The sequence below is a fragment of the Chiloscyllium plagiosum genome, unplaced genomic scaffold (assembly GCF_037043375.1).
Source record: "Chiloscyllium plagiosum isolate Xiang-an unplaced genomic scaffold, Cpla_swu_hap1 HiC_scaffold_27, whole genome shotgun sequence".
NCBI classification, from domain to species: domain Eukaryota; kingdom Metazoa; phylum Chordata; class Chondrichthyes; order Orectolobiformes; family Hemiscylliidae; genus Chiloscyllium; species Chiloscyllium plagiosum.
In genome coordinates, this window is record NW_028270165.1 from 79,251,190 (window position 1) to 79,266,599 (window position 15,410).

Here is a 15,410-nt window from a genome sequence, read left to right on the forward strand (position 1 = left end):
ATGCACACTCACACATAACTCTATGGAGTGACTTTGTATTGGCAGAATTATATTTGCAAATACATTCAATTTTGCTCAAAGTGCACAATCTGCAGGCAGTTGAAACTTTATTGCTGGAACAGCACAGCAGGTCAGGCAGCATCCAGGGAACAGGAGATTCGACGTTTCGGGCACAGGCCCTTCTTCCTGAAGAAGGGCCTGTGCCCAAAACGTCGAATCTCCTGTTCCCTGGATGCTGCCTGACCTGCTGTGCTGTTCCAGCAATAAAGTTTCAACTTTGATCTCCAGCATCTGCAGACCTCACTTTCTCCTCGAAGATTACAATCTGCAGGCAGTCATTCCATGTAATATTTTATACATTCCTACTTTGGGAATAGAACCAGTCTGATTCAAGATTGGAATACTGACAGACTCTAATCTCAGACCTTTAATGCATTTTCAGAGCTGAGATGTCACTTTTTTAAAAAAAAACCTTAAGTCATCTCAAAAATGTGACTTAAAAGATGTTCAGGGATTTACATATTAATGAACTGAAACTTGCAGCCCATTCTAAAAGATGAAAGACTTAACAGCGATCTAGGTTTGTTTAATATATCCTATCAGTTGCATGACACTGATCTTTTGCTATAAAGTCAGTGTCTTATCATCCTGCTCCACAGCTACCTGATAAAGGAGTAGTGCTCAGAAAGCTAGTGCTTCCAAATAAACCTGTTGGACTATAACCTGGTGGTGTTGTGTGATTTTTAACTTTGTCAACCCCAGTCCAACACTGGCACCTCTGCATCATCTCTAGTGAACATAGCCCACACCTCCCGGTGCTGCCATTAACCTTTACAATGCAGATGAAACGACGCACTCTGCACTCCTGAACAGTTTACAGTTTCTAATGATACTAGCTACTCATTCACTGCTCCTTCTGATACACGACATTGGAAACTTAGTGCAGGAGGCTGAAAGAAATGAGCAGCTTTAAAACAAAAACCTCAGAGCTCAAAGCTTTCAATGAGAGCCTGAGTCCAGCAGAAAGTTTAGGTAACCTTTATTATGAACCAACTTTGTTAGAGCTTCTGAGCCCCCCAAAGAGGCACACACAAAGTAGCTGGTTTTTAAACAGCTGAAGGTCAAAGTGCACACGCTCCCCCACCACCTCACTTTCTTTACTATTGGTTAGCACCGAGTTGTTCTGTTGTAAATGGATCCTTGGTGCAGCCTTAACCCGGAGGAAGTATTGCCTCACTCAGCAAGTTCAACCCATACCCTGTATCCAAGTAAGTTTCTCCCCACTCATTTGCCAGGGGCAGGGGCAGTATAGAGTCAACCACACTGCTGTGGGTCTGGAGTCACATGAGAGCCAGACAGGGTAAAGGATGCAGCTGGGATGACTGAGGGAATCCTTTGCCACAACTGCCATTTCCTTCTCTAAAAAGGATGTGAGTGAATCAGATGGGGATTTTCACCCCGCTACACCACCAAAAATGTTACATTGTTAGATTCTGAACTCCCAATTTCTGACAATTCTATTTCCACCATATGCCATGGGGGGATTCAAACCCGGTCGTCGCTGGAACTGGGTTGATATTGGCACTCTGCCATCACTCCTTCAATCCCCCTGCAATGGTACATGATCTCGCTGGTGCCTCAGCAGGTTGGAGGAATTGCTGAAGGCCTTCCTGCACTCGGGGCAGTTGAAGGGCCTCTCCCCTCTGTGGACCTGGCAGTGGGTCAGCAGGTTAGAGAAATGGCTGGAGCCCTTCCCGCACTCAGGACAGCTCTCTCCCATGTGGACACGTCGGTGGATCTGGAGGGTGGAGGCCTGCGTAAAGCCCTTCCCACACTCAGAGCAGAAGAATGGCCTCTCCCCGGTGGGGATGCGCTGATGAGTTTCCAGGGCAGATGGGACACAGAAACCTTTCCCGCAGTCGCCACACTTCCACGGTTTCTCCACGGAGTGGGATTCCTTGGGTTTCTCCATGGCCGAAGCTTCAGCCGGACACAAATGTGTGGAGAGCTTCTCCCTGCGGTGAATTCCTCTTTCAAGGCCATATCACTGTTTCAGGCTCCACACTCAGTGTGCTGCAATAGTATGGTCTCATCCAGTCCCACTGATGCTGAAAATATACTGAAACAGGAACCAAAAAGCTTTGCTCCTTCTCACAGAATCGTAGTTGAAAACCGTTGCAGTCCCGATGGATTGAGTGACTGTCAGACATTGACGTCAAAGTGAGGACTGCAGACGCTGGAGAGTCAGAGTCGCAAAGTGCGGTGCTGGAAAAGCATAGCAGATCAGGCAGCATCCAAGGAGCAGGAGAGTTTATGTTTCAGGCATAAGGCCTTTATCTGTTCATCTTGAAACTTCCGTCTTCAGATCTCCAAATACTCTGTAAAAAGAGATTTAAAAAGTCAATGTCAGTGCAGGGTAGAAATTCAGAACAAGCAATTCTACTTTCTGTGGAATAGTTCACGCTGAAATGGACATGGGCACTTCCGCGTTGTGACATCACCAATGCCCATGGTGGCCGTCTGGCCCGCATTGCCCTGCGCAGTATGCAAAATCCCTTCCCTCCAGAGAATCCCCACAGTGTGGTAGCAGGCCCAATGAGTCCACACCGACCCTGCGAAGGGTAACCCACCCACACCCATTCCCCAACCCCTATTGCTTTACATTTAACCCTTACTAATGCACCTAACCTGAACATCCCTAAACACTATGGGTAATTTACCATATCCTAACTTGCATATCCCTGAACCTGACGGGACAACTTAGTATGGCTAATCCGCCCTAACCTAGACAGATGCCGGCCAGACATCCTAAATTAATATTGTTCCATTTGGCCCATATCCCTCCAAACCCTTGCTATTCAGGTACCCAGATGCCTTTTAAATTGTGTCATTATTCCAGCCTCCACCACTTCCTCTGGCAGCAGGTTCCATACATTCACCACCCTCTGCGGGAAAAAGGTTTCACTTCACGTCCCTTTCCCCATTCTCCTTAAACCCATGCCCCTCTAGTTTTGGTCTCCCCTACCCTGGGGATTCACCCTATCCAAGCCCCTTCTAAAACTTCTATAAGGTCATCCCTCAGCCTCTGATGCTCCAGAGAAAACATCCCTGGCTGATTCAGCCTCTCCCTGTACCTCAAACCCTCCAACTCTGGCAAAAGCCTTATAAATCTTTTCCCACCCCTTTCAAAGTTTCACAACATCTTCTCTATTGCAGGGAGACCAGAAGTGAATGCAGTATTCCAAAAGTGGCCGAACCAATGTCCTGCACAGCCGCAACAGGACCTCCCAACACCTATACTCAATGCTCTGACCAATAAAGGAAAGCATACCAAGGTCTCTTTATTCTGCAACACTCCCCTTAACTGTGTAAGACCTGTTTGGATTGCTTGACCAAAATGCAAACCACACATTTCTCTAAATTAAACTCCATCTGCCACTCTTTGGCCGATCAGCATCTGATCAATTCCAATTTATATATTTCTTTCCCCTCTCATTCCAGAGAAAAGCAAAACCTTCAGCCAGAGAATGGTGAAGCTATGGAATTCCTTGACACAAAGCTGTGGAGGCCAGGTTTAAGACTGAGACAAAGATTGGGTATCAAGGGGATTGAGTAGGTACCGGGAGAAAGCGGGAGAATGGAGTTGACAAACTTATCAGCCACGTTTGAATGGTAAGAGCAGACCTGATGGGATGAATGGCCAAATTTCTGCTCCTATGTCTTATGGTTTCTTACTGTCCTGGACATAGTGAAAGAATTGGGAGCAGGAGTAGGACATTTGGTCTTTCAAGCCTGCACTAGCATTGAATAGATCATAACTGGATATTAATCTATCTACATCTAGGTGGATAGGCTGGGATGTTTTCAATGGAGCACAGGAGGTTGAGAGTTGACCTTATAGAGGATTATGAAATCATGAGGGATATAGATCAGGTGAATGGTAGGTGTCGTTTCAAGATTAGGAGCAAATTCTTAAGGTGAGTGAAGAATGATTTTAAAAAGATAGGAGGAGCACCTTTTTTCTTTTAAGAGAGTTGTTTGCGTGTGGAATGAATGTCCGGAGGAAATGGTAGATGCAGGTAGAGTAATAACATTTAAAATACATTTTGATAAGTACGTGAATAGGAAAGGTTCAGAGGAATATGGGCCAAACTCTGTCGGACTAGTTTAGTTTGTGTATATGGTCAGCATGGACGAGTTGGAATGAAGGGTCTGTTTCTGTGCTGTATGACTCTAACTGTTCTGTACTGGTCTTAAAACCATTTTCTTATCTCCCCTAATAACCATCCACTTCATTGTTAATCAAAAATCAGATGAACTCAGCCTTGAATATATTCAATGACCCCCTAACTGCAGGAAGACATCCCCACTTCTGAACTCAATTCCTCTTGCTAATATACCACTTGCCTTGCTGATTGCTTGCTGCACCTGTCTGACAACTGGCAGTGACTGGTGTAGAATGATGCTGATGCTCCTTTTACATCCACACATCATTTCTGATGATTTTTTTTTACATTACAGTGTGGAAACAGGCCCTTCAGCCCAACAAGTCCACACCGACCCGCCGAAGCGCAACCCACCCATACCCCTACATGTACCCCTTACCTAACACTACGGACAATTTACCATGGCCAATTCACCTAACCTGCACATCTTTGGACTGTGGGAGGAAACCGGAGCACCCGGAGGAAACCCACGCAGACACTGGGAGAACGTGCAAACTCCACACAGTCAGTCGCCTGAGTCGGCTAACCACTGTGCCACCCACCCACTGTGCCACCATGCCGCCCAATATGATATAACTTCATATTGAGGTACTGGATTTGTTTGCCAATTGAAACAGACCCGCACCAACATTTCCCGACTCTCTTCCTCCCTGGATTCACTCCCTTTAATTTCAGTTGCTGCAAGACAACAATTGAAGCCCAGAATGAAATAAAAATGGAAAGGGCGTTTGAAAAGAGAGTGCCGTACTCAGATGTTGGACAGAGAAAGGACGTTGCTGTCTGGAGTGAAGCTCAATCTTCATTCAGAGAGATAGGGATAGGAGGAGCAGCAACTTCATAAACTCATGGGACAACTTCCTCATTCAGACAATAGGGGATGTTCTGAATGACAGGAGGACTACCCTACTTCCGGTCCTCCAAGGCTCCCCATTGGCTTCTAAAGAAGGGTGCGCCCCGCTAGGAGCATGCGCGATTTTTTGCTGACAAACTTTAACAAGCGCCGTTCCTGCTGACGCCAGGGAGCATGTGTAATATGCTCTGTGGAAATGCTGCTGTTACTGACAAATTTTAAGTATCCAAATGGAAATAGGAGAGATAAAAAAAACAGTAGAGCCACACTATTTCCTCCGCCGCGGCTCGACATAAACACGCATGCTCCTCGCTGTTTTTGTTATTCACCTTACGATTTTATAAATCTCAAAAAGGTCACCCCTCAACCTCCTAAGCTCCAGTGAAAAACGTCCCAGCCTCTCGTTCTAACTCAAACCATCCAGTCCTGGCAATGTCCTGGACGTTACATCTTTTCCAAACCCTATATAATAGTGTTCTTCATATAATAGGGTGACCAGAACCGTACTCAGTACTCTAAAAGTGGCCTCACCAACATCCTGTACAACCTCAACATGATGCCCCAACTCCTATGCTCAACAGTGTGAACAGTGAAGGCAATGGTGCTAAATACCTTAACCACTGTCTACCAGTGATGCAACTTTCAAAGAACTATGTACTTAAACCACACCCCCGTGTCTCTGTTATACATCATGACTCACATCCCTAAAAGTAACTGTACAAGATCTGCCCTTTTTTTAAGCAAAATGCAACTCCTCGCTTTTATCTATACCTCTCTAAGACACACACCACCCAACACTCTCAATCTCTCACAGGCTTATACTCCATCACACACTCATATTAACAAGCATGCAGACAGGCACACTGTTACGCAAACTCTCACACACAAACTCACATACACACATTCTCTCTCATGCATGCACAGATACGCACAAGTCTATGGGATAAATTTGCATTGGCAAATTTATATTTGCAGATACATTCAATTTTGATTAAAAAGCACACAATCTGCAGGTAGTCAATCCATGTAATATTTTTAAATTTCCTACTTTGGAAATGGAACCAGTCTGATTCAAGATTGGGATACAGACAGACTCGAACCTTACACCTTTCATGCATTATCTGAGCTGAGATGTCACCGATTTTTATAAGACCTTCAGTCATCTCAAGAACGTGATTTAAAAGTACTCTGGGCTTTACATATTAACAAACCGAAACCTGCAAGCCATGCTAAAAGATGAATGACTAAACTGCAATCTAGGTTATTCAATATATCGTATCAGTTGCATGACACTGATCTTTTGCTATAAATTATGTTCCTGCTCCACAGCTGATGAAGGAGCACCACTCCAAAAGCTAGTGGTTCCAAATAAACCTGTTGGACTATAACTTGGTGTTGTGATTTTTAACTTTGTCCATCCCAGTCCAACACCAGCACCTTCACATCGTTTCCAGTGAACACAGCCCACACCCCCCAGTGCTGCCAGTAAACCTTACAATGCTGATGACATGAGGCAGTACCTGCACTCCTGAAAAAATTCTAACGATACTGGCTCCTCATTCACTGCTGCACCTGAACACAATATTGGAAACTTAGTGCAGGAGGATGAAAGAAATGAGCAGCTTTAAATCAAAAACCTGTTGCAGTTCAAAGCTTTCAATTACAGCTTCAGATGCCCTCAGCAAAAAGGCAGAGAAAAAGTAGCTACTTTTTAAACAGCTCAAGGTCAAAGTGCACACATTCCCACAATCCTGTGCTCCCACTTCCTTTACTATTGGTCATCACTTTATAATTGGATCCTTGGTACAGCCGTAACCTGGAGGAAGTATTGTCTCACTCAGCAATTTCAACCACTACCCTGTATCCAAGTAAGTTTCTCCCTACTCATTTCCTGGGTTGGTGGGTTGGCAGTTTGGAGTCAACCACGTTGCTGTGGGTCCGCAGTCATGTGTAGGCAGACCGGGTAAAGGATAGCTGAGATGACTGAGTGAATCCTTTCCCACAACGGCAGTCTCCTTCCCTCAACAAGACGCGAGTAAATCAGATAGGGGTTTCTCCCCTGCCTGCGCCCCCCCCCCCCCCCAAAAATAATTTCATCGCTAGATTCTGAACTCTAGATTTCTGACTGAATTCCAATTCTGCCACCTGCCGCAGCAGGATTCGAACCCGGAAATCTCCGGAACTGGGTTGATAGTGCCGTCGATAATGGCACTCGGCCGTCGCTCCTTCAATCCCCCTGCGATGGCACGTGAATTCGCTGGTGGTTCCACAGATGGGAGGAGTGGGTGAAGGCCTTCTCACACTTGGAACAAGGGAATGGCCTCTCCCCTGTGTGGACCCGCCTGTGGGCCAGCTTTTGGAGGGCTGGGCAAAGCTTTTCCCACACTCGGGACAGCTGAACGTCCTCTCCCTGGTGTGGACCCGCAGGTGCCTCACCAGGGTAGAGGTATCACTGAAGGCCTTCCCACATTCGGGACAGCTGAAGGGCCTCTCCCCTGTGTGGACACGCTGGTGCTTCAGTAGGGAGAAGGAATAGCTGAAGGCCTTTCCACACTCAGGGCAACTGAAAGGCTTCTCCCCCGTGTGGACCCATGGTGCGTGTGCAAGTTGCTTACCTGACTGAATCCCTTCCCGCACTCGGGGCAGGAGAACGGCCTCTCCCCTGTGTGGACCCGCCGGTGACTCAGTAGGGTGGTGGAATTGCTGAAGACCTTCCCGTACTCGGGGCAGGAGAATGGCCTCTCCCTGTTGTGACTGTGCCGATGAATCTCCAGGGCAGATGGAGCACAGAAGCCTTCCCCACAGTCGCCACACTTCCATGGTTTCTCCACAGAGCGGGATTCCTCAGGTTTTTCCATGGCCGTAGATTCAGCCGCACACAAACACGTCTAGAGCCCCTCCACATCGTGAATTCCTCTTTCCAGGCTGTATAACCATTTCAGGCTCTACAATTCAGGCGCTGCAACAGTAGGGTCTCTCATCCAGTCCCACTGATGCTGAAAACACACTCAAACAGGAACCAAAAAGTTTGCTCCTTCTCACAGAATCATACTTGAAAGTCGTTGCAGTCCCGTTTGATTGAGTGACTGTCAGACGTTGATGTCAAAGTGAGGACTGCAGATGCTGAAGAGTCGGTGTCGAGATGTGTGGCACTGGAAAAACACAGTGGGTCAGGCAGCATCCGAGGAGCAGGACAGTCAATGTGTCAGGCATAAGCCCTTCATCTGCTGATTGTGAAACTGCCGTCTTCAGATCTTCAATTACTCTGTAAAGAGAGATTACAAAAGTCATCACTGTCAGTCCAGGGTAGAAATTCAGAACAAGCAATTCTACTTTCTGCAGAACATTCTTTTCTTTTGTTATTCCACAAAATTGAAAGCACTCTTGCTGAGATATTTGTATCATCGATGAGATGCCAGAAGACTGGAGGTTGGCAAATGTGGTGCCACTGTTTAAGAAGGGTGTAAAGACAAGCCAGGGTACTATAGACCGGTGAGCCTGACCTTGGTGGTGGGCAAGTTGTTGGAGGGAATTCTGAGGGACAGGACGTACATGTATTTGGAAAGGCAAGGACTGATTAGGGATAGTCAACATGACTTTGTGCGTAGGAAATCATGTCTCACAAACTTGATTGTGTTTTTTGAAGAAGTAACAAAGAAGATTGATGAGGGCAGGGCAGTAAATGTGATCTATATGGACTTCAGTAAGGCATTCGACAAGGTTTCCCATGGGAGACTGATTAGATCTCATGGAATACAGGGAGAGCTAGCCATTTGGATACAGAACTGGCTCAAAGGTAGAAAACAGAGGGTGGTGGTGGAGGGTTGTTTTTCAGACTGGAGGCCTGTGACCAGTTGAGTGCCACAAGGATCGGTGCTGGGTCCTCTACTTTTTGTCATTTACATAAATGAATTGAATGGGAGCATAAGAGGAACAGTTAGTAAGTTTGCAGATGACATCAAAATTGGAGGTGTAGTGGACAATGAAGAGGGTTACCTCAGATTACAACAGGATCTGGACCAGATGGGCCAATAGGCTGAGAAGTGGCAGATGGACTTTAATTCAGATAAATGTGAGGTGCTGCATTTTGGGAAAGCAAATCTTAGCAGGACTTATACACTTAATGGTAAGGTCCTAGGGAGTGCTGCTGACCAAAGAGACCTTGGAGTGCAGGTTCATAGCTCCTTGAAAGTGGAGTCGCAGGTATATAGGATAGTGAAGAAGGCATTTGGTATGCTTTCCTTTATTGGTCAGAGTATTGAGTACAGGAGTTGGGAGGCCATGTTGTGGCTGTACAGCGCATTGGTTAGGCTACTGTTGGAATATTGCGTGCAATTCTACTTTCCTTCCTATTGGAAAGATGTTGTGAAACTTGAAAGGGTTCAGAAAAGATTTACAAGGATGTTGCCAGGGTTGGAGGATCTGAGATCCAGGGAGAGGCTGAACAGGCTGGGTTGTTTTCCCTGGAGCGTCAGAGGCTGAGGGGTGACCCTTTTAGAGGTTTACAAAATTATGAGGGGCATAGATAGGATAAGTAGACAAAGTCTTTTCCCTGGGGTCGGGGAGTCCAGAACTAGAGGACATAGGTTTAGGGTGAGAGAGGAAAGATATAAAAGAGACCTAAGGGGCAACATTTTTCACGCAGAGGGTGGTATGTGTATGGAATGTGGCGGAGGCTGGTACAATTGCAACATTTAAGAGGCATTTGGATGGGTATATGAATAGGATGGGTTTGGAGGGATATGGGCCGGCTGCTGGCAGGTGGGACTAGATTGGGTTGGGATATCTGGTCGGCATGGACGGGTTGGACTGAAGGGTCTGTTTCCATGCTGTACATCTCTATGACTCTATGACACTCTCTCCCCCTCTGTTCTCACTCCGTTCTAACTAATTCTCCTGAAGGTGCTGAATCAGGATCTTTCAGGGGCAGAAAAGCAAAAACCTCAAGACTGACATCTCTCTGAATTTTGGATAACCCCACCTGAAAGTTAATATCTTTGACAACATTGGGATACTGCGGAGAGTGAGCAGGTCTGATTTGGGGAAGCAAAAAAAAAGGGTGAGTCAATTCAGGGTGAACCTGCAATGCAACTTCTTGAGGAACAACCAGACATGAAATGGTTAACGTCTCCAGGAAAAAAAGGAGGTGGAGACATCAAGACATTAACACCAACACTAGAGAGAACCTAAACATACAGACGTGGCAAACATTGTTGGAAAGCCAGGGTCATAGAGATATACAGCACAGAAACAGTCCAACTCGTCCATACAGAACAGATATCCTAAATCAATCTAGTCCCACTTGCCAGCACTTAGCCCACAGCTCTTTAAACCCTTCCAATTCATTTTCCCTATCAAGATGCCTTTTAAATGTTGTAATTGTACCAGCCTCCACCACTTCTTCAGGCAGCTCAATCCTTTCATGCACCACCCTCTGAATGAAAATGTTGCCCTTTTGGTCTCTTTTAAATTCGCTCCCTGCAGCATCTCCCCCCCCCCCCCCCGCCCGAAATGAATACCTTCTCATTCTGGACTCTCCCATCCCAAGGAAAAGATGTTGCTCCTCATGATTTTATAAACCTCTATAAGGTCACCCCTTAGCCTCCGGCGGTCCAGGGAAAACAGCCCTAGCCTACTTAACCCTTCCCTATAGCTCAAATCCTCCAAACCTGGCAACATTCTTGTAAATGTTTTCTGAACCCTTTCAAGTTTCACAACATCCTTCCAATATGAGGGAGACCAGAATTGCATGCAACATTCCAAAAGTGGCTGTGGTTCTGTTGGGCAATGGTAATTTAATTCCAAAATGTTAATTCCTCCCAGAGAAGAGAACAATTGGCAATGTAACTGTGAGAGGCCCCTTGTGGAAGAGTGAAGAACTGAGTGAGAGAACTTTCCATTACAATTGAGAGCAACAGAGACTTAAACAGAGACTTAGTGGGCGGCACGGTGGCACAGTGGTTAGCACTGCTGCCTCGCAGCGCCAGAGACCCAGGTTCAATTCCCGCCTCAGGCGACTGACTGTGTGGAGTTTGCACGTTCTCCCCGTGTCTGCGTGGGTTTCCTCCGGGTGCTCCGGTTTCCTCCCACGGTCCAAAGATGTGCAGGTCAGGTGAATTGGCCATGCTAAATTGTCCGTAGTGTTAGGTAAGGGGTAAATGTAGGGGTAGGGGTGGGTTACGCTTCGGCGGGTCGGTGTGGACTTGTTGGGCCGAAGGGCCTGTTTCCACACTGTAAAGTAATCTAAATCTAATCTAATCTAAAGTAATCTAATCTAAATCTAAATCTAAAGCAAGGAAATTACAATGGCAGAGGCACAAACAGGCTGCAACAAATGAGGGAACATTATTGAAAGAAATGACAACCATTTAAATAGCACCTGGGAAAACTGCAATAGTTGTCCCTTACTGTCTGAAAAAATAAAACACAGAAGGTGGCCCAGCCACGGCTAACAAGGCACATGATGGATAGGTCTGGATCCAAAGAAGTAGCGTACAAATTAGCCAAAAGAAAAGCAGCTAATCTGAAGATTGGGAGCAGTTCAGGTTTCTACAAAAGGATTGATTAAAAGGAGAAAATGGGGTATGTGAAGAGAAAAAAAGGATTAGAGAAAACAATAACAATTAGAAACAGGCAAAGTTCTCATGTGGAACAAAGAGATGGCAGACCAATTAACTACGTGTTGCTTCTATCATCACAAAGGAGGGCACAAGTAACATCCCCAAAATGTTGGGGAACACATGGTCCATTGACAGCAGGACTGAAGGAACTGAGTTGTTGTGGGGAAATGGTGTTGGGGAAGTTTATGGGATTAATAGTTTAAAATCCCCACCACCTGGTAATTCAAACTCCAGAGTATGGACTGAGATAACTCATCCAATTGTCAAATCTTGGTCTGATCTTAGCAGGACTTATACACTTAACGGTGAGGTCCAGGGGAGTGTTACTGAACAACCAGAACTTGGACTGCAGGTTCATAGCTCCTTGAAAGTAGAGTCGCAAGTAGATAGGATAGTGAAGAAAGTATTGCTTCCTTTATTGGTCAGAGTATTGAGTACAGGAGTTGGGAGGATATGTTGCGGCTGTACAAGACATTGGTTAGGCCACTTTTGGAATATTGCATGCAATTCTGGTCTCTTTCTTATCAGAGGGATGTTGCTAGGGTTGGAGCATTTGAGCTACGGGGAGAAGTTGAACAGGCTGGTGCTGTTTTCCGTGGAGAGTCAGAGTCTGAGGGGTGACCTTATAGAGGTTTATAAAATCATGAGGGGCATGGATAGGATAAAAAGACGTCACTATGAGTACAAGATTAAAAGCTCAGGGGACAGTTCTACTTTCCATGGAACACTTTTCTTATATACAAACTGTAAGTATTAAATTTGAATCCTACCCATTATCCCTCCTCCTGCATCGAAATTCAAATCCAATTTCCTCGTCTTTCCTCCACTCCTGGTGTTCTCTCTTTTCTCCTGTCTACAAACTGAAAACATCAACACGTCAATGCTCTCCTGGTCACTGCGATCTTGGAAATACCCACTTTCTGTTCCAGCACCACAAATTATCACATTCACCTCAAATTCACAGCCCACCTTCGTGCTTTTCAGGAGCTCGCTCTCTCTCTCACTCCCAGTGGACACACAGTCCAAGCTCAGCGCCAGGTCTCTCAAAGTGAAATGAGGAAATTCCAGTTGACACAAAGGCTGTCTCGAGGTTGGAATTCTCTCCCGGAAATGACCTTGGATGGTGCCTTCACCAAGATGGCCGCCCGCGTTGCCCTCCCCAAGACAACAGGCGCCTGACCCTCACAAAGATGGCGGCCTGTTGCCGGGCAACCCGAGAGCTCCTTCGCCGGTGAAGTAAACACTGGGCCTGTGGGGCTTCTATTGGAGGCCTGAGGCCTCCCCCTCGGAGTTTATAAACTCCCCAGTCTCCCTCCTCCCGCGGGTCCCAATCCTACCCTGTCTCACTGTCTCCTCTCCCCGGGGGCAGGAGCCAGGTCTTGGCGCTCGGGCCTGGCGACCTCCCCGGGATGTTCCTGAAACCTGGTCCTGTTCTGAAGGAGGATCCCCGGACCCGAAACACCTCCTCACATTCCTCCCGACACGAGCTGCCGGACCTGCTCAGCTTTTCCAGCGGCTCCTGTTCTTGTTCCTTCAGCCGCCGGCGCCATTTCTCTCCCACACTCAGTCACACTGCCACACCGCACGCATGCGCACTGCTCGAGGCCCATAGAGTGGTTTCTCGATCGCATCGGATTGTGGGAGATAAAGACGCCATTAATGTCATGAAATCAAGTATCCCACATGCCTTCTTTACCGTCCTATTCACGTGTTAATGAATGACACGTTAGGAGCCAATCTTTCATCGATTTTAGATTTATACACCGAGTGAAACACTGCAGGTGTTTAACTGTAAATTCTAGTTTCTGGATCAGTGGTGCTGGAAGAGCATAGCAATTCAGGCAGCATCCGAGGACAGGCAAATCGGATGCTGCCTGAATTGCTGTGCTCTTCCAGCACCACTGATCCAGAATCTTGTTTCCAGCATCTGCAGTCATTGTTTTTACCTTGTAAATTCTAGTTCCAATTCAGTGTCAATTTAATTGCTCTTTTTTTTCTTTTTTTTTTTGTGGACATCAAGTGGTCCTTCTCCAGGAACATTCAGGCTTGAATGTAAGTCTCCTGGTTACTTTTTTTTTTCTTTTTTTTTTAACCCCCACACTACCACCTAAGTGCAGTAGTGCTTATTTTTTCCCAGCATCCATGGTGTGTGTGTGTGCAGGTGTGAGACACAATGAAAGACACAAAGTGCACGAATCTTTATTCAAATTCCACCACCAGGAAGAAAGGAAAACACCCGGGTGGCCAGTGACAAACACTGCCCTTCACATCAAAGGGCAGTGCTGTGTGATCAAAACAGTGAAGGGGAGGGGAGGGACTAAATCAAAATAGAGTTGGAGGGAGAAATGATGCACTCCACTCCCTGCGGCGTTAATTGCTCTTTATCTGTCCTCAAATAAGGACCAAATAAATGCCCTCCATCTGACCCTCCTTAACGTTGATTTTCTTTAGTTTGCAGATTCCAACCCTCTGTTTCGATAATTTATTAAAATCTACTTCTGGTACATGGGCGTTGCTGGTTGGTCAGCATTTAGTTCCCCTTGAGAATGTGGTGGTGAGCTGCCTTCTTGAACCATTGCAGTCCACATCCTGCACAGTAACCCACAATGTCTTGAGGGAAGGAATTCCAGGATTTAGACCTAGTGACACTGAAGGAACAGCAATACATTCCCAAGTCAAGATGGTGAGTGGCTTGGAGGGGTATTTGCAAGAGGTTGTGTTCCCAAGTATCTGTTGTTCTGGTCCTTCTAGATGGAAGTGGTTGTTAGTTTGAAAAGTATTTTTTAAGGCGTTTTGGTAAATTTTTGCAGTGCGTCTTGTAGATACTATACATTACTGCTTCTGAACAGTGGATATGGTACCAATCAAGCAGGCGACATCGACCTGGATGGTATGAAGCGTTTTAAATACAGTTGAAGCTGTAAGCCCATCCAAGCTAGTAGAAGAGTATTCCGTTATACTGCTGACTTGTGCCTTGTAGAAATTGGAACACGTTTTGGAGAGTCAGGAGGTGAGTTACTCACTGCAGTATTTCTGGCCTCTGACCTGGTCTTGTAGCCACTGTGTATATATGGTTTGTCTGGTTGAGTTGCTGTTCAATGGTAAACCCCAAGGATGTTGATCGTGGGGTATTTAGTGACTGTAACATTGTTGATATCACGGGTTGGTGGTTAGATTATCTCTTTTGGGGATGAGTCAGTGCATGACATTTGCGTGGCATTCATGTTACTTGCCATTCATTAGCACATTGGATATGATTAAGATCACCCTTCAGGGTGTCTCCCATGCAGATTTTTCTGTTCAATCTGATAAATGTTGACATTCATCAACCTTTTTGATCTTGGCAGTTTCCTTTCTCTGCAACATTGGTTTCACGTTAGCAAGTTGAATTCTTCTGCATTTTTCAGGAAAATGTTTTACAGAATGTAACATTCTTAATATCTGTGTAATATTCTGTAGAAAAACTGTTTGCAGTCCGCCAGTTGGAGAGAATTTCTCTGAAAAGATTTGTCAAATGCACAGCTTCTAGTAGACCCAGTGTTCCCAAAGTTGAAGTACTTTTAACAGCCTCTTTATATTTTCCAGAATTCCCATGATAGGGGACATGTGCCACTTGTACCCACCACAAATCTCCTGAAACTGGGTGCACTAAAAAAATCCAGCAGGAAGATTATCAGTAGAAAGGTCTGGTTTCAGTCATAGAGTTATAGAGTC

At 45.9% G+C, this 15,410-nt stretch overlaps 1 protein-coding gene and 1 long non-coding RNA gene across 4 annotated transcripts in view; one reads left to right on the top strand and one right to left on the bottom strand.

Moving 5' to 3' along the window:
• Nucleotides 1-15,410, top strand: part of LOC148144634 (uncharacterized) — a 65,674-nt gene that overhangs the window by 15,404 nt on the left and 34,860 nt on the right. The window lies entirely within an intron of this gene.
• On the bottom strand, nt 1,182-13,181 carry LOC122543555 (uncharacterized). Of its 3 annotated transcripts, none has more exons than XR_015751563.1 (4): nt 13,034-13,181; nt 12,467-12,556; nt 7,692-8,341; nt 1,182-2,378 (listed from the first exon to the last, which is right to left on the bottom strand). It is a non-coding gene; the product is annotated as an uncharacterized LOC122543555 (long non-coding RNA). The 3 variants fall into 3 exon arrangements; XR_015751564.1 differs by lacking the exon at nt 13,034-13,181 and adding an exon at nt 12,666-12,777; XR_015751562.1 differs by lacking the exon at nt 13,034-13,181 and having other exon boundaries at nt 12,467-12,768.